This window comes from Scyliorhinus torazame, chromosome 12, assembly GCF_047496885.1.
Source record: "Scyliorhinus torazame isolate Kashiwa2021f chromosome 12, sScyTor2.1, whole genome shotgun sequence".
Taxonomy (NCBI): Eukaryota; Metazoa; Chordata; class Chondrichthyes; order Carcharhiniformes; family Scyliorhinidae; genus Scyliorhinus; species Scyliorhinus torazame.
In genome coordinates, this window is record NC_092718.1 from 220,281,744 (window position 1) to 220,296,559 (window position 14,816).

Genomic DNA, 14,816 nt, shown 5'->3' on the forward strand with positions numbered 1-14,816 from the left:
TCCTAATGAGAGTCAGTACATTAAGGAACTGTCTCCCAGTGAGAGTCAGCAGGTTCAGGGACTGTCCCCAGTTAGAGTCAGCACCTTCACGAACTGTCTCCCTGTGAGAGTCAGCACCTTCAGGAACTGTCCCCCAGTGAGAGTCAGCACCTTCAGGAACTGTCCCCAGTGAGAGTCAGCACCTTCAGTATATGTCCCTCAGTGAGAGTCAGCACCTTCAGGAACTGTCCCTCAGTGAGAGTCAGCACCTTCAGGAACTGTCCCCAGTGAGAGTCAGCACCTTCAGGAACTGCCCCCAGTGAGAGTCAGCACCTTCAGGAACTGTGTCCCAGTGAGAGTCAGCACCTTCAGGAACTGTCCCTCAGTGAGAGTCATCACCTTCAGGAACTGTCCCCCAGTGAGAGTGAGCACCTTCAGGAACTGTGTCCCAGTGAGAGTCGGCACCTTCAGGAAATGTGTCCCAGTGAGAGTCGGCACCTTCAGGAACTGTTCCCCAGTGAGTGTCAGCACCTACAGTAACTATGTCCCAGTGAGAGCCAGCACCTTCAGGAACTGTCACAGTGAGAGTCAGCACCTTCAGGAACTGTCCCCCAGTGAGAGTCAGCACCTACAGGAACTGTACCCTAGTGAGAGTCAGCACCGTCAGGAACTGTGTCCCAGTGAGAATCAGCACCTTCAGGAACTGTGTCCCAGGGAGAGTCGGCACGTTCAGCAACTGTGTCCCACTGAGAGCCAGCACCTTCAGGAACTGTGTCCCAGTGAGAGTCGGCACTTTCAGGAACTGTGTCCCAGTGAGAGTAGGCACCTTCAGGAGATGTCCCCCAATGAGAGTGAGCAACTTCAGGAACTGTCCCCCAGTGAGAGTGAGCACCTTTAGGAACTGTCCCCCAGTGAGAGTCAGCACCGTCAGGAACTGTGTCCCAGTAAGAATCAGCACCTTCAGGAACTGTGTCCCAGGGCGAGTCAGCACCTTCAGCAACTGTGTCCCAGTGAGAGTCAGCACCTTCAGGAACTGTATCCTAGTGAGAGTCAGCACCTTCAGGAGTTGTCCCCCAGTGAGAGTCAGCACCGTCAGGAACTGTGTCCCAGTGAGAATCAGCACCTTCAGGAACTGTGTCCCAGGGAGAGTCAGCACCTTCAGCAACTGTGTCCCACTGAGAGTCAGCACCTTCAGGAACTGACCCCAGTGAGAGTTTGCATCTTCAGGAACTGTCTCCCAGTGAGAGTCAGCACCTTCACGACCTGTCCTCAGTGAGAGTCAGCACCTTCAGGAACTGTTTCCCAATGAGAGTCAGTACATTTAGGAACTGTCTCCCAGTGAGAGTCAGCACCTTCAGGAACTGTCTCCCAGTGAGAGTCAGCACCTTCAGGAACTGTCCCCCAGTGAGAGTCAGCACCTTCAGGAACTGTCCCCAGTGAGAGTCAGCACCTTCAGTATATGTCCCTCAGTGAGAGTCAGCACCTTCAGGAACTGTCCCCCAGTGAGAGTCAGCACCTTCAGGAACTGTCCCCAGTGAGAGCCAGCACCTTCAGGAACTGCCCCCAGTGAGAGTCAGCACCTTCAAGAACTGTGTCCCAGTGAGAGTCAGCACCTTCAGGAAATGTCCCGCAGTGAGAGTCAGCACCTTCAGGAACTGTCCCCCAGTGAGAGTGAGCACCTTTAGGAACTGTCTTGTGTTAGAGTCAGCACCTTCAGGAAATGTCCCCCAGTGAGAGTCAGCACCGTCAGGAACTGTGTCCCAGTGAGAATCAGCACCTTCAGGAACTCTGTCCCAGTGAGAATCAGCACCTTCAGGAACTGTGTCCCAGAGAGAGTCAGCACCTTCAGCAACTGTGTCCCAGTGAGAGTCAGCACCTTCAGGAACTGTGTCCCAGTGAGAGTCGGCACCTTCAGGAACTGTGTCCCAGGGAGAGTCAGCACCTTCAGGAACTGTGTCCCATTGAGAGTCAGCACCTTCAGGAACTGTGTCCCAGTGAGAGACAGCACCTTCATGAACTGTGTCCCAGTGAGAGTCAGCACCTTCAGGAACTGTGTCCCAGTGAGAGTCAGCACCTTCAGGAACTGTGACCCAGTGAGCGTCAGCACCTTCAGGAACTGTCCCCCAGTGAGAGTTACCATCTTCAGGAACAGTCTCCCAGTGAGAGTCAGCACCTTCAGGACCTGCCCTCAGTGACAGGCAGTACCTTCAGAACTGTCTCCCAGTGAGAGTCAGCACCTTCAGGACCTGTCCTCAGTGAGAGTCAGCACCTTCAGGAACAGTCTCCCAATGAAAGTCAGTACCTTTAGGAACTGTCCCCAGTGAGAGTCAGCACCTTCAGGAACTGTGTCCCAGTGAGTGTCAGCACCTTCAGAAACTGTGTCCCAGAGTCAGCGCCTTCAGGAGCTGTCCCCCAGTGTGTGTCAGCACCTTCAGTAACTATGTCCCAGTGAGAGCCAGCACCTTCAGGAACTGTCACAGTGCGAGTCAGCACCTTCAGGAACTGTGTCCGAGTGAGAATCAGCACCTTCAGTAACTGTGACCCAGGGAGAGTCAGCACATTCAGCAACTGTGTCCCAGTGAGAGTCAGCACCTTCAGTAACTGTTCCCCAGTGAGAGTCAACACCTTCAGCAACTATGTCCCAGTGAGAGTCAGCACCTTCAGTAACTGTTCCCCAGTGAGAGTCAACACCTTCAGCAACTATGTCCCAGTGAGAGTCAGCACCTTCAGGAACAGTCCCCCAATGAGAGTGAGCACCTTCAGGAACTGTCACAGTGCGAGTCAGCACCTTCAGGAACTGTGTCCCAGTGAGAGTCGGCACCTTCAGCAACTGTGTCCCACTGAGAGTCAGCACCTTCAGGAACTGTGTCCCAGTGAGAGTCAGCACCTTCAGGAACTGTGTCCCAGTGCGAGTGAGCACCTTCAGGAGATGTCCCCCAATGAGAGTGAGCACCTTTAGGAACTGTCCCCAAGTCAGAATCAGCACCTTCAGGAACTGTGTCCCAGTGAGAATCAGCACCTTCAGCAACTGTGTCCCACTGAGAGCCAGCACCTTCAGGAACTGTGTCCCAGTGAGAGTCAGCACCTTCAGGAACTGTGTCCCAGTCAGAGTGAGCACCTTCAGCAACTGTGTCCCACTGAGAGCCAGCACCTTCAGGAACTGTGTCCCACTGAGAGCCAGCACCTTCAGGAGATGTCCCCCAATGAGAGTGAGCACCTTTAGGAACTGTCCCCAAGTCAGAATCAGCACCTTCAGGAACTGTGTCCCAGTGAGAATCAGCACCTTCAGGAACTGTGTCCCAGTGGGAGTCAGCATCTTCAGGAACTGTGACACATGAGAGTTACCATCTTCAGGAACTGTCTCCCAGTGAGAGTCAGCACCTTCAGGACCTGTCCTCAGTGACAGGCAGCACCTTCAGAACTGTCTCCCAGTGAGAGTCAGCACCTTCAGGAACTGTCCCCCAGTGAGAGTCAGCACCGTCAGGAACTGTGTCCCAGTGAGAATCAGCACCTTCAGGAACTGTGTCTCAGGGAGAGTCAGCACCTTCAGCAACTGTGTCCCACTGAGAGTCAGCACCTTCAGGAACTGACCCCAGTGAGAGTTTGCATCTTCAGGAACTGTCTCCCAGTGAGAGTCAGCACCTTCAGGACCAGTCCTCAGTGAGAGTCAGCACCTTCAGAACTGTCTCCCAGTGAGAGTCAGCACCTTCAGGACCTGTCCTCAGTGAGAGTCAGCACCTTCAGGAACTGTCTCCCAATGAGAGTCAGTACATTTAGGAACTGTCTCCCAGTGAGAGTCAGCACATTCAGGGACTGTCCCCAGTGAGAGTCAGCACCTTCAGGAACTGTCTCCCAGTGAGAGTCAGCACCTTCAGGAACTGTCCCCCAGTGAGAGTCAGCACCTTCAGGAACTGTCCCCAGTGAGAGTCAGCACCTTCAGGAACTGCCCCCAGTGAGAGTCAGCACCTTCAGGAACTGTGTCCCAGTGAGAGTCAGCACCTTCAGGAACTGTCCCGCAGTGAGAGTCAGCACCTTCAGGAACTGTGCCCCAGTGAGAGTGAGCACCTTTAGGAACTGTCTTGTGTTAGAGTCAGCACCTTCAGGAAATGTCCCCCAGTGAGAGTCAGCACCGTCAGGAACTGTGTCCCAGTGAGAATCAGCACCTTCAGGAACTCTGTCCCAGTGAGAATCAGCACCTTCAGGAACTGTGTCCCAGAGAGAGTCAGCACCTTCAGCAACTGTGTCCCAGTGAGAGTCAGCACCTTCAGGAACTGTGTCCCAGTGAGAGTCGGCACCTTCAGGAACTGTGTCCCAGGGAGAGTCAGCACCTTCAGGAACTGTGTCCCATTGAGAGTCAGCACCTTCAGGAACTGTGTCCCAGTGAGAGACAGCACCTTCAGGAACTGTGTCCCAGTGAGAGTCAGCACCTTCAGGAACTGTGTCCCAGTGAGAGTCAGCACCTTCAGGAACTGTGACCCAGTGAGCGTCAGCACCTTCAGGAACTGTCCCCCAGTGAGAGTTACCATCTTCAGGAACAGTCTCCCAGTGAGAGTCAGCACCTTCAGGACCTGCCCTCAGTGACAGGCAGTACCTTCAGAACTGTCTCCCAGTGAGAGTCAGCACCTTCAGGACCTGTCCTCAGTGAGAGTCAGCACCTTCAGGAACAGTCTCCCAATGAAAGTCAGTACCTTTAGGAACTGTCCCCAGTGAGAGTCAGCACCTTCAGGAACTGTGTCCCAGTGAGTGTCAGCACCTTCAGAAACTGTGTCCCAGAGTCAGCGCCTTCAGGAGCTGTCCCCCAGTGTGTGTGAGCACCTTCAGTAACTATGTCCCAGTGAGAGCCAGCACCTTCAGGAACTGTCACAGTGCGAGTCAGCACCTTCAGGAACTGTGTCCGAGTGAGAATCAGCACCTTCAGTAACTGTGACCCAGGGAGAGTCAGCACATTCAGCAACTGTGTCCCAGTGAGAGTCAGCACCTTCAGTAACTGTTCCCCAGTGAGAGTCAACACCTTCAGCAACTATGTCCCAGTGAGAGTCAGCACCTTCAGTAACTGTTCCCCAGTGAGAGTCAACACCTTCAGCAACTATGTCCCAGTGAGAGTCAGCACCTTCAGGAACAGTCCCCCAATGAGAGTGAGCACCTTCAGGAACTGTCACAGTGCGAGTCAGCACCTTCAGGAACTGTGTCCCAGTGAGAGTCGGCACCTTCAGCAACTGTGTCCCACTGAGAGTCAGCACCTTCAGGAACTGTGTCCCAGTGAGAGTCAGCACCTTCAGGAACTGTGTCCCAGTGCGAGTGAGCACCTTCAGGAGATGTCCACCAATGAGAGTCAGCACCTTCAGGAACTGTGTCCCAGTCAGAATCAGCACCTTCAGGAACTGTGTCCCAGTGAGAATCAGCACCTTCAGCAACTGTGTCCCACTGAGAGCCAGCACCTTCAGGAACTGTGTCCCAGTGAGAGTCAGCACCTTCAGGAACTGTGTCCCAGTCAGAGTGAGCACCTTCAGCAACTGTGTCCCACTGAGAGCCAGCACCTTCAGGAACTGTGTCCCACTGAGAGCCAGCACCTTCGGGAGATGTCCCCCAATGAGAGTGAGCACCTTTAGGAACTGTCCCCAAGTCAGAATCAGCACCTTCAGGAACTGTGTCCCAGTGAGAATCAGCACCTTCAGGAACTGTGTCCCAGTGGGAGTCAGCATCTTCAGGAACTGTGACACAGTGAGAGTTACCATCTTCAGGAACTGTCTCCCAGTGAGAGTCAGCACCTTCAGGACCTGTCCTCAGTGACAGGCAGCACCTTCAGAACTGTCTCCCAGTGAGAGTCAGCACCTTCAGGAACTGTCCCCCAGTGAGAGTCAGCACCGTCAGGAACTGTGTCCCAGTGAGAATCAGCACCTTCAGGAACTGTGTCTCAGGGAGAGTCAGCACCTTCAGCAACTGTGTCCCACTGAGAGTCAGCACCTTCAGGAACTGACCCCAGTGAGAGTTTGCATCTTCAGGAATTGTCTCCCAGTGAGAGTCAGCACCTTCAGGACCAGTCCTCAGTGAGAGTCAGCACCTTCAGAACTGTCTCCCAGTGAGAGTCAGCACCTTCAGGACCTGTCCTCAGTGAGAGTCAGCACCTTCAGGAACTGTCTCCCAATGAGAGTCAGTACATTTAGGAACTGTCTCCCAGTGAGAGTCAGCACATTCAGGGACTGTCCCCAGTGAGAGTCAGCACCTTCAGGAACTGTCTCCCAGTGAGAGTCAGCACCTTCAGGAACTGTCCCCCAGTGAGAGTCAGCACCTTCAGGAACTGTCCCCAGTGAGAGTCAGCACCTTCAGGAACTGCCCCCAGTGAGAGTCAGCACCTTCAGGAACTGTGTCCCTGTGAGAGTCAGCACCTTCAGGAACTGTCCCGCAGTGAGAGTCAGCACCTTCAGGAACTGTGCCCCAGTGAGAGTGAGCACCTTTAGGAACTGTCTTGTGTTAGAGTCAGCACCTTCAGGAAATGTCCCCCAGTGAGAGTCAGCACCGTCAGGAACTGTGTCCCAGTGAGAATCAGCACCTTCAGGAACTCTGTCCCAGTGAGAATCAGCACCTTCAGGAACTGTGTCCCAGAGAGAGTCAGCACCTTCAGCAACTGTGTCCCAGTGAGAGTCAGCACCTTCAGGAACTGTGTCCCAGTGAGAGTCGGCACCTTCAGGAACTGTGTCCCAGGGAGAGTCAGCACCTTCAGGAACTGTGTCCCATTGAGAGTCAGCACCTTCAGGAACTGTGTCCATGTGAGAGACAGCACCTTCAGGAACTGTGTCCCAGTGAGAGTCAGCACCTTCAGGAACTGTGTCCCAGTGAGAGTCAGCACCATCAGGAACTGTGACCCAGTGAGAGTCAGCACCTTCAGGAACTGTCCCCCAGTGAGAGTTACCATCTTCAGGAACAGTCTCCCAGTGAGAGTCAGCACCTTCAGGACCTGTCCTCAGTGACAGGCAGCACCTTCAGAACTGTCTCCCAGTGAGAGTCAGCACCTTCAGGACCTGTCCTCAGTGAGAGTCAGCACCTTCAGGAACTGTCTCTGAATGAAAGTCAGTACCTTTAGGAACTGTCTCCCAGTGAGAGTCAGCACGTTCAGGAACTGTCCCCAGTGAGAGTTCGCACCTTCAGGAACTGTCTCCCAGTGAGAATTAGCACCTTCAGGAACTGTGTCCCAGTGAGTGTCAGCACCTTCAGAAACTGTGTCCCAGAGTCAGTGCCTTCAGGAGCTGTCCCCCAGTGTGTGTCAGCACCTTCAGGATCTGTGTCCCAGTGAGAGTGAGCACCTTCAGGAACAGTCCCCCAATGAGAGTGAGCTCCTTCAGGAACTGTGTCCCAGTGAGAGCCGGCACCTTCAGGAACTGTGTCCCAGTGAGAGACGGCACCTTCAGTAACTGTGTCCCAGTGAGAGTCGGCACCTTCAGGAACTGTACCCCATTGAGTGTCAGCACCTTCAGTAACTATGTCCCAGTGAGAGCCAGCACCTTCAGGAACTGTCACAGTGCGAGTCAGCACCTTCAGGAACTGTGACCCAGGGAGAGCCAGCACCTTCAGGAACTGTGTCCCACTGAGAGCCAGCACCTTCAGGAGATGTCCCCCAGTGAGAGTCAGCACCTTCAGCAACTATGTCCCAGTGAGAGTCAGCACCCTCAGAAACTGTGTCCCAGAGCCAGCACCTTCAGCAACTGTGACCCAGTGAGAGTCAGCACCTTCAGGAACTGACCCCAGTGAGAGTTTGCATCTTCAGGAACTGTCTCCCAGTGAGAGTCAGCACCTTCAGGACCAGTCCTCAGTGAGAGTCAGCACCTTCAGAACTGTCTCCCAGTGAGAGTCAGCACCTTCAGGACCTGTCCTCAGTGAGAGTCAGCACCTTCAGGAACTGTCTCCTAATGAGAGTCAGTACATTAAGGAACTGTCTCCCAGTGAGAGTCAGCAGGTTCAGGGACTGTCCCCAGTTAGAGTCAGCACCTTCAGGAACTGTCTCCCTGTGAGAGTCAGCACCTTCAGGAACTGTCCCCCAGTGAGAGTCAGCACCTTCAGGAACTGTCCCCAGTGAGAGTCAGCACCTTCAGTATATGTCCCTCAGTGAGAGTCAGCACCTTCAGGAACTGTCCCTCAGTGAGAGTCAGCACCTTCAGGAACTGTCCCCAGTGAGAGTCAGCACCTTCAGGAACTGCCCCCAGTGAGAGTCAGCACCTTCAGGAACTGTGTCCCAGTGAGAGTCAGCACCTTCAGGAACTGTCCCTCAGTGAGAGTCATCACCTTCAGGAACTGTCCCCCAGTGAGAGTGAGCACCTTTAGGAACTGTCTTGTGTTAGAGTCAGCACCTTCAGGAAATATCCTTAGTGAGAGTCAGCACCGTCAGGATCTGTGTCCCAGTGAGAATCAGCACCTTCAGGAACTGTGTCCCAGAGTCAGCGCCTTCAGGAGCTGTCCCCCAGTGTGTGTCAGCACCTTCAGGATCTGTGTCCCAGTGAGAGTGAGCACCTTCAGGAACAGTCCCCCAATGAGAGTCGGCACCTTCAGTAACTGTGTCCCAGTGAGAGTCTGAACCTTCAGGAACTGTTCACGAGTGAGTGTCAGCACCTTCAGTAACTATGTCCCAGTGAGAGCCAGCACCTTCAGGAACTGTCACAGTGCGAGTCAGCGCCTTCAGGAACTGTGTCCCAGTGAGAATCAACACCTTCAGGAACTGTGACCCAGGGAGAGTCAGCACATTCAGCAACTGTGTCCAAGTGAGAGTTCGCACCTTCAGCAACTATGTCCCAGTGAGAGTCAGCACCTTCAGAAACGGTGTCCCAGAGTCAGCACCTTCAGCAACTATGTCCCAGTGAGAGTCAGCACCTGCAGAAACTGTGTCCCAGAGTCAGCGCCTTCAGGTGCTGTCCCCCAGTGTCTGTCAGCACCTTCAGGATCTGTGTCCCAGTGAGAGTCAGCACCTTCAGGAACAGTCCCCCAATGAGAGTGAGCACCTTCAGGAACTGTGTCCCAGTGAGAGTCGGCACCTTCAGGAACTGTGTCCCAGTGAGAGTCGGCACCTTCAGGAACTGTGTCCCAGTGAAAGTCGGCGCCTTCAGGAACTGTTCCCCAGTGAGAGTCAGCACCTACAGTAACTATGTCCCAGTGAGAGCCAGCACCTTCAGGAACTGTCACAGTGAGAGTCAGCACCTTCAGGAACTGTCCCCCAGTGAGAGTCAGCACCTACAGGAACTGTACCCTAGTGAGAGTCAGCACCGTCAGGAACTGTGTCCCAGTGAGAATCAGCACCTTCAGGAACTGTGTCCCAGGGAGAGTCGGCACCTTCAGCAACTGTGTCCCACTGAGAGCCAGCACCTTCAGGAACTGTGTCCCAGTGAGAGTCAGCACTTTCAGGAACTGTGTCCCAGTGAGAGTAGGCACCTTCAGGAGATGTCCCCCAATGAGAGTGAGCAACTTCAGGAACTGTCCCCCAGTGAGAGTCAGCACCTTCAGAAACTGTGTCCCAGAGTCAGCGCCTTCAGGAGCTGTCCCCCAGTGTGTGTCAGCACCTTCAGGATCTGTGTCCCAGTGAGAGTGAGCACCTTCAGGAACCGTCCCCCAATGAGAGTCGGCACCTTCAGTAACTGTGTCCCAGTGAGAGTCGGCACCTTCAGGAACTGTTCCCGAGTGAGCGTCAGCACCTTCAGTAACTATGTCCCAGTGAGAGCCAGCACCTTCAGGAACTGTCACAGTGCGAGTCAGCCACTTCAGGAACTGTGTCCCAGTGAGAATCAACACCTTCAGGAACTGTGACCCAGGGAGAGTCAGCACATTCAGCAACTGTGTCCCAGTGAGAGTCAGCACCTTCAGGAACTGCTCCCCAGTGAGAGTCAGCACCTTCAGCAACTATGTCCCAGTGAGAGTCAGCACCCTCAGAAACTGTGTCCCAGAGCCAGCACCTTCAGCAACTGTGACCCAGTGAGAGTCAGCACCTTCAGGAACTGACCCCAGTGAGAGTTTGCATCTTCAGGAACTGTCTCCCAGTGAGAGTCAGCACCTTCAGGACCAGTCCTCAGTGAGAGTCAGCACCTTCAGAACTGTCTCCCAGTGAGAGTCAGCACCTTCAGGACCTGTCCTCAGTGAGAGTCAGCACCTTCAGGAACTGTCTCCTAATGAGAGTCAGTACATTAAGGAACTGTCTCCCAGTGAGAGTCAGCAGGTTCAGGGACTGTCCCCAGTTAGAGTCAGCACCTTCAGGAACTGTCTCCCTGTGAGAGTCAGCACCTTCAGGAACTGTCCCCCAGTGAGAGTCAGCACCTTCAGGAACTGTCCCCAGTGAGAGTCAGCACCTTCAGTATATGTCCCTCAGTGAGAGTCAGCACCTTCAGGAACTGTGTCCCAGTGAGAGTAGGCACCTTCAGGAGATGTCCCCCAATGAGAGTGAGCAACTTCAGGAACTGTCCCCCAGTGAGAGTGAGCACCTTTAGGAACTGTCCCCCAGTGAGAGTCAGCACCGTCAGGAACTGTGTCCCAGTAAGAATCAGCACCTTCAGGAACTGTGTCCCAGGGCGAGTCAGCACCTTCAGCAACTGTGTCCCAGTGAGAGTCAGCACCTTCAGGAACTGTATCCTAGTGAGAGTCAGCACCTTCAGGAGCTGTCCCCCAGTGAGAGTCAGCACCGTCAGGAACTGTGTCCCAGTCAGAATCAGCACCTTCAGGAACTGTGTCCCAGGGAGAGTCAGCACCTTCAGCAACTGTGTCCCACTGAGAGTCAGCACCTTCAGGAACTGACCCCAGTGAGAGTTTGCATCTTCAGGAACTGTCTCCCAGTGAGAGTCAGCACCTTCACGACCTGTCCTCAGTGAGAGTCAGCACCTTCAGGAACTGTTTCCCAATGAGAGTCAGTACATTTAGGAACTGTCTCCCAGTGAGAGTCAGCACCTTCAGGAACTGTCTCCCAGTGAGAGTCAGCACCTTCAGGAACTGTCCCCCAGTGAGAGTCAGCACCTTCAGGAACTGTCCCCAGTGAGAGTCAGCACCTTCAGTATATGTCCCTCAGTGAGAGTCAGCACCTTCAGGAACTGTCCCCCAGTGAGAGTCAGCACCTTCAGGAACTGTCCCCAGTGAGAGCCAGCACCTTCAGGAACTGCCCCCAGTGAGAGTCAGCACCTTCAAGAACTGTGTCCCAGTGAGAGTCAGCACCTTCAGGAACTGTCCCGCAGTGAGAGTCAGCACCTTCAGGAACTGTCCCCCAGTGAGAGTGAGCACCTTTAGGAACTGTCTTGTGTTAGAGTCAGCACCTTCAGGAAATGTCCCCCAGTGAGAGTCAGCACCGTCAGGAACTGTGTCCCAGTGAGAATCAGCACCTTCAGGAACTCTGTCCCAGTGAGAATCAGCACCTTCAGGAACTGTGTCCCAGAGAGAGTCAGCACCTTCAGCAACTGTGTCCCAGTGAGAGTCAGCACCTTCAGGAACTGTGTCCCAGTGAGAGTCGGCACCTTCAGGAACTGTGTCCCAGGGAGAGTCAGCACCTTCAGGAACTGTGTCCCATTGAGAGTCAGCACCTTCAGGAACTGTGTCCCAGTGAGAGACAGCACCTTCAGGAACTGTGTCCCAGTGAGAGTCAGCACCTTCAGGAACTGTGTCCCAGTGAGAGTCAGCACCTTCAGGAACTGTGACCCAGTGAGCGTCAGCATCTTCAGGAACTGTCCCCCAGTGAGAGTTACCATCTTCAGGAACAGTCTCCCAGTGAGAGTCAGCACCTTCAGGACCTGTCCTCAGTGACAGGCAGTACCTTCAGAACTGTCTCCCAGTGAGAGTCAGCACCTTCAGGACCTGTCCTCAGTGAGAGTCAGCACCTTCAGGAACAGTCTCCCAATGAAAGTCAGTACCTTTAGGAACTGTCCCCAGTGAGAGTCAGCACCTTCAGGAACTGTGTCCCAGTGAGTGTCAGCACCTTCAGAAACTGTGTCCCAGAGTCAGCGCCTTCAGGAGCTGTCCCCCAGTGTGTGTCAGCACCTTCAGTAACTATGTCCCAGTGAGAGCCAGCACCTTCAGGAACTGTCACAGTGCGAGTCAGCACCTTCAGGAACTGTGTCCGAGTGAGAATCAGCACCTTCAGTAACTGTGACCCAGGGAGAGTCAGCACATTCAGCAACTGTGTCCCAGTGAGAGTCAGCACCTTCAGTAACTGTTCCCCAGTGAGAGTCAACACCTTCAGCAACTATGTCCCAGTGAGAGTCAGCACCTTCAGTAACTGTTCCCCAGTGAGAGTCAACACCTTCAGCAACTATGTCCCAGTGAGAGTCAGCACCTTCAGGAACAGTCCCCCAATGAGAGTGAGCACCTTCAGGAACTGTCACAGTGCGAGTCAGCACCTTCAGGAACTGTGTCCCAGTGAGAGTCGGCACCTTCAGCAACTGTGTCCCACTGAGAGTCAGCACCTTCAGGAACTGTGTCCCAGTGAGAGTCAGCACCTTCAGGAACTGTGTCCCAGTGCGAGTGAGCACCTTCAGGAGATGTCCCCCAATGAGAGTGAGCACCTTTAGGAACTGTCCCCAAGTCAGAATCAGCACCTTCAGGAACTGTGTCCCAGTGAGAATCAGCACCTTCAGCAACTGTGTCCCACTGAGAGCCAGCACCTTCAGGAACTGTGTCCCAGTGAGAGTCAGCACCTTCAGGAACTGTGTCCCAGTCAGAGTGAGCACCTTCAGCAACTGTGTCCCACTGAGAGCCAGCACCTTCAGGAACTGTGTCCCACTGAGAGCCAGCACCTTCAGGAGATGTCCCCCAATGAGAGTGAGCACCTTTAGGAACTGTCCCCAAGTCAGAATCAGCACCTTCAGGAACTGTGTCCCAGTGAGAATCAGCACCTTCAGGAACTGTGTCCCAGTGGGAGTCAGCATCTTCAGGAACTGTGACACAGTGAGAGTTACCATCTTCAGGAACTGTCTCCCAGTGAGAGTCAGCACCTTCAGGACCTGTCCTCAGTGACAGGCAGCACCTTCAGAACTGTCTCCCAGTGAGAGTCAGCACCTTCAGGAACTGTCCCCCAGTGAGAGTCAGCACCGTCAGGAACTGTGTCCCAGTGAGAATCAGCACCTTCAGGAACTGTGTCTCAGGGAGAGTCAGCACCTTCAGCAACTGTGTCCCACTGAGAGTCAGCACCTTCAGGAACTGACCCCAGTGAGAGTTTGCATCTTCAGGAACTGTCTCCCAGTGAGAGTCAGCACCTTCAGGACCAGTCCTCAGTGAGAGTCAGCACCTTCAGAACTGTCTCCCAGTGAGAGTCAGCACCTTCAGGACCTGTCCTCAGTGAGAGTCAGCACCTTCAGGAACTGTCTCCCAATGAGAGTCAGTACATTTAGGAACTGTCTCCCAGTGAGAGTCAGCACGTTCAGGGACTGTCCCCAGTGAGAGTCAGCACCTTCAGGAACTGTCTCCCAGTGAGAGTCAGCACCTTCAGGAACTGTCCCCCAGTGAGAGTCAGCACCTTCAGGAACTGTCCCCAGTGAGAGTCAGCACCTTCAGGAACTGCCCCCAGTGAGAGTCAGCACCTTCAGGAACTGTGTCCCAGTGAGAGTCAGCACCTTCAGGAACTGTCCCGCAGTGAGAGTCAGCACCTTCAGGAACTGTGCCCCAGTGAGAGTGAGCACCTTTAGGAACTGTCTTGTGTTAGAGTCAGCACCTTCAGGAAATGTCCCCCAGTGAGAGTCAGCACCGTCAGGAACTGTGTCCCAGTGAGAATCAGCACCTTCAGGAACTCTGTCCCAGTGAGAATCAGCACCTTCAGGAACTGTGTCCCAGAGAGAGTCAGCACCTTCAGCAACTGTGTCCCAGTGAGAGTCAGCACCTTCAGGAACTGTGTCCCAGTGAGAGTCGGCACCTTCAGGAACTGTGTCCCAGGGAGAGTCAGCACCTTCAGGAACTGTGTCCCATTGAGAGTCAGCACCTTCAGGAACTGTGTCCATGTGAGAGACAGCACCTTCAGGAACTGTGTCCCAGTGAGAGTCAGCACCTTCAGGAACTGTGTCCCAGTGAGAGTCAGCACCATCAGGAACTGTGACCCAGTGAGAGTCAGCACCTTCAGGAACTGTCCCCCAGTGAGAGTTACCATCTTCAGGAACAGTCTCCCAGTGAGAGTCAGCACCTTCAGGACCTGTCCTCAGTGACAGGCAGCACCTTCAGAACTGTCTCCCAGTGAGAGTCAGCACCTTCAGGACCTGTCCTCAGTGAGAGTCAGCACCTTCAGGAACTGTCTCTGAATGAAAGTCAGTACCTTTAGGAACTGTCTCCCAGTGAGAGTCAGCACGTTCAGGAACTGTCCCCAGTGAGAGTTCGCACCTTCAGGAACTGTCTCCCAGTGAGAATTAGCACCTTCAGGAACTGTGTCCCAGTGAGTGTCAGCACCTTCAGAAACTGTGTCCCAGAGTCAGTGCCTTCAGGAGCTGTCCCCCAGTGTGTGTCAGCACCTTCAGGATCTGTGTCCCAGTGAGAGTGAGCACCTTCAGGAACAGTCCCCCAATGAGAGTGAGCTCCTTCAGGAACTGTGTCCCAGTGAGAGCCGGCACCTTCAGGAACTGTGTCCCAGTGAGAGACGGCACCTTCAGTAACTGTGTCCCAGTGAGAGTCGGCACCTTCAGGAACTGTACCCCATTGAGTGTCAGCACCTTCAGTAACTATGTCCCAGTGAGAGCCAGCACCTTCAGGAACTGTCACAGTGCGAGTCAGCACCTTCAGGAACTGTGACCCAGGGAGAGTCAGCACCTTCAGGAACTGTGTCCCATTGAGAGTCAGCACCTTCAGGAACTGTGTCCCAGTGAGAGACAGCACCTTCAGGAACTGTGTCCCAGTGAGAGTCAGCA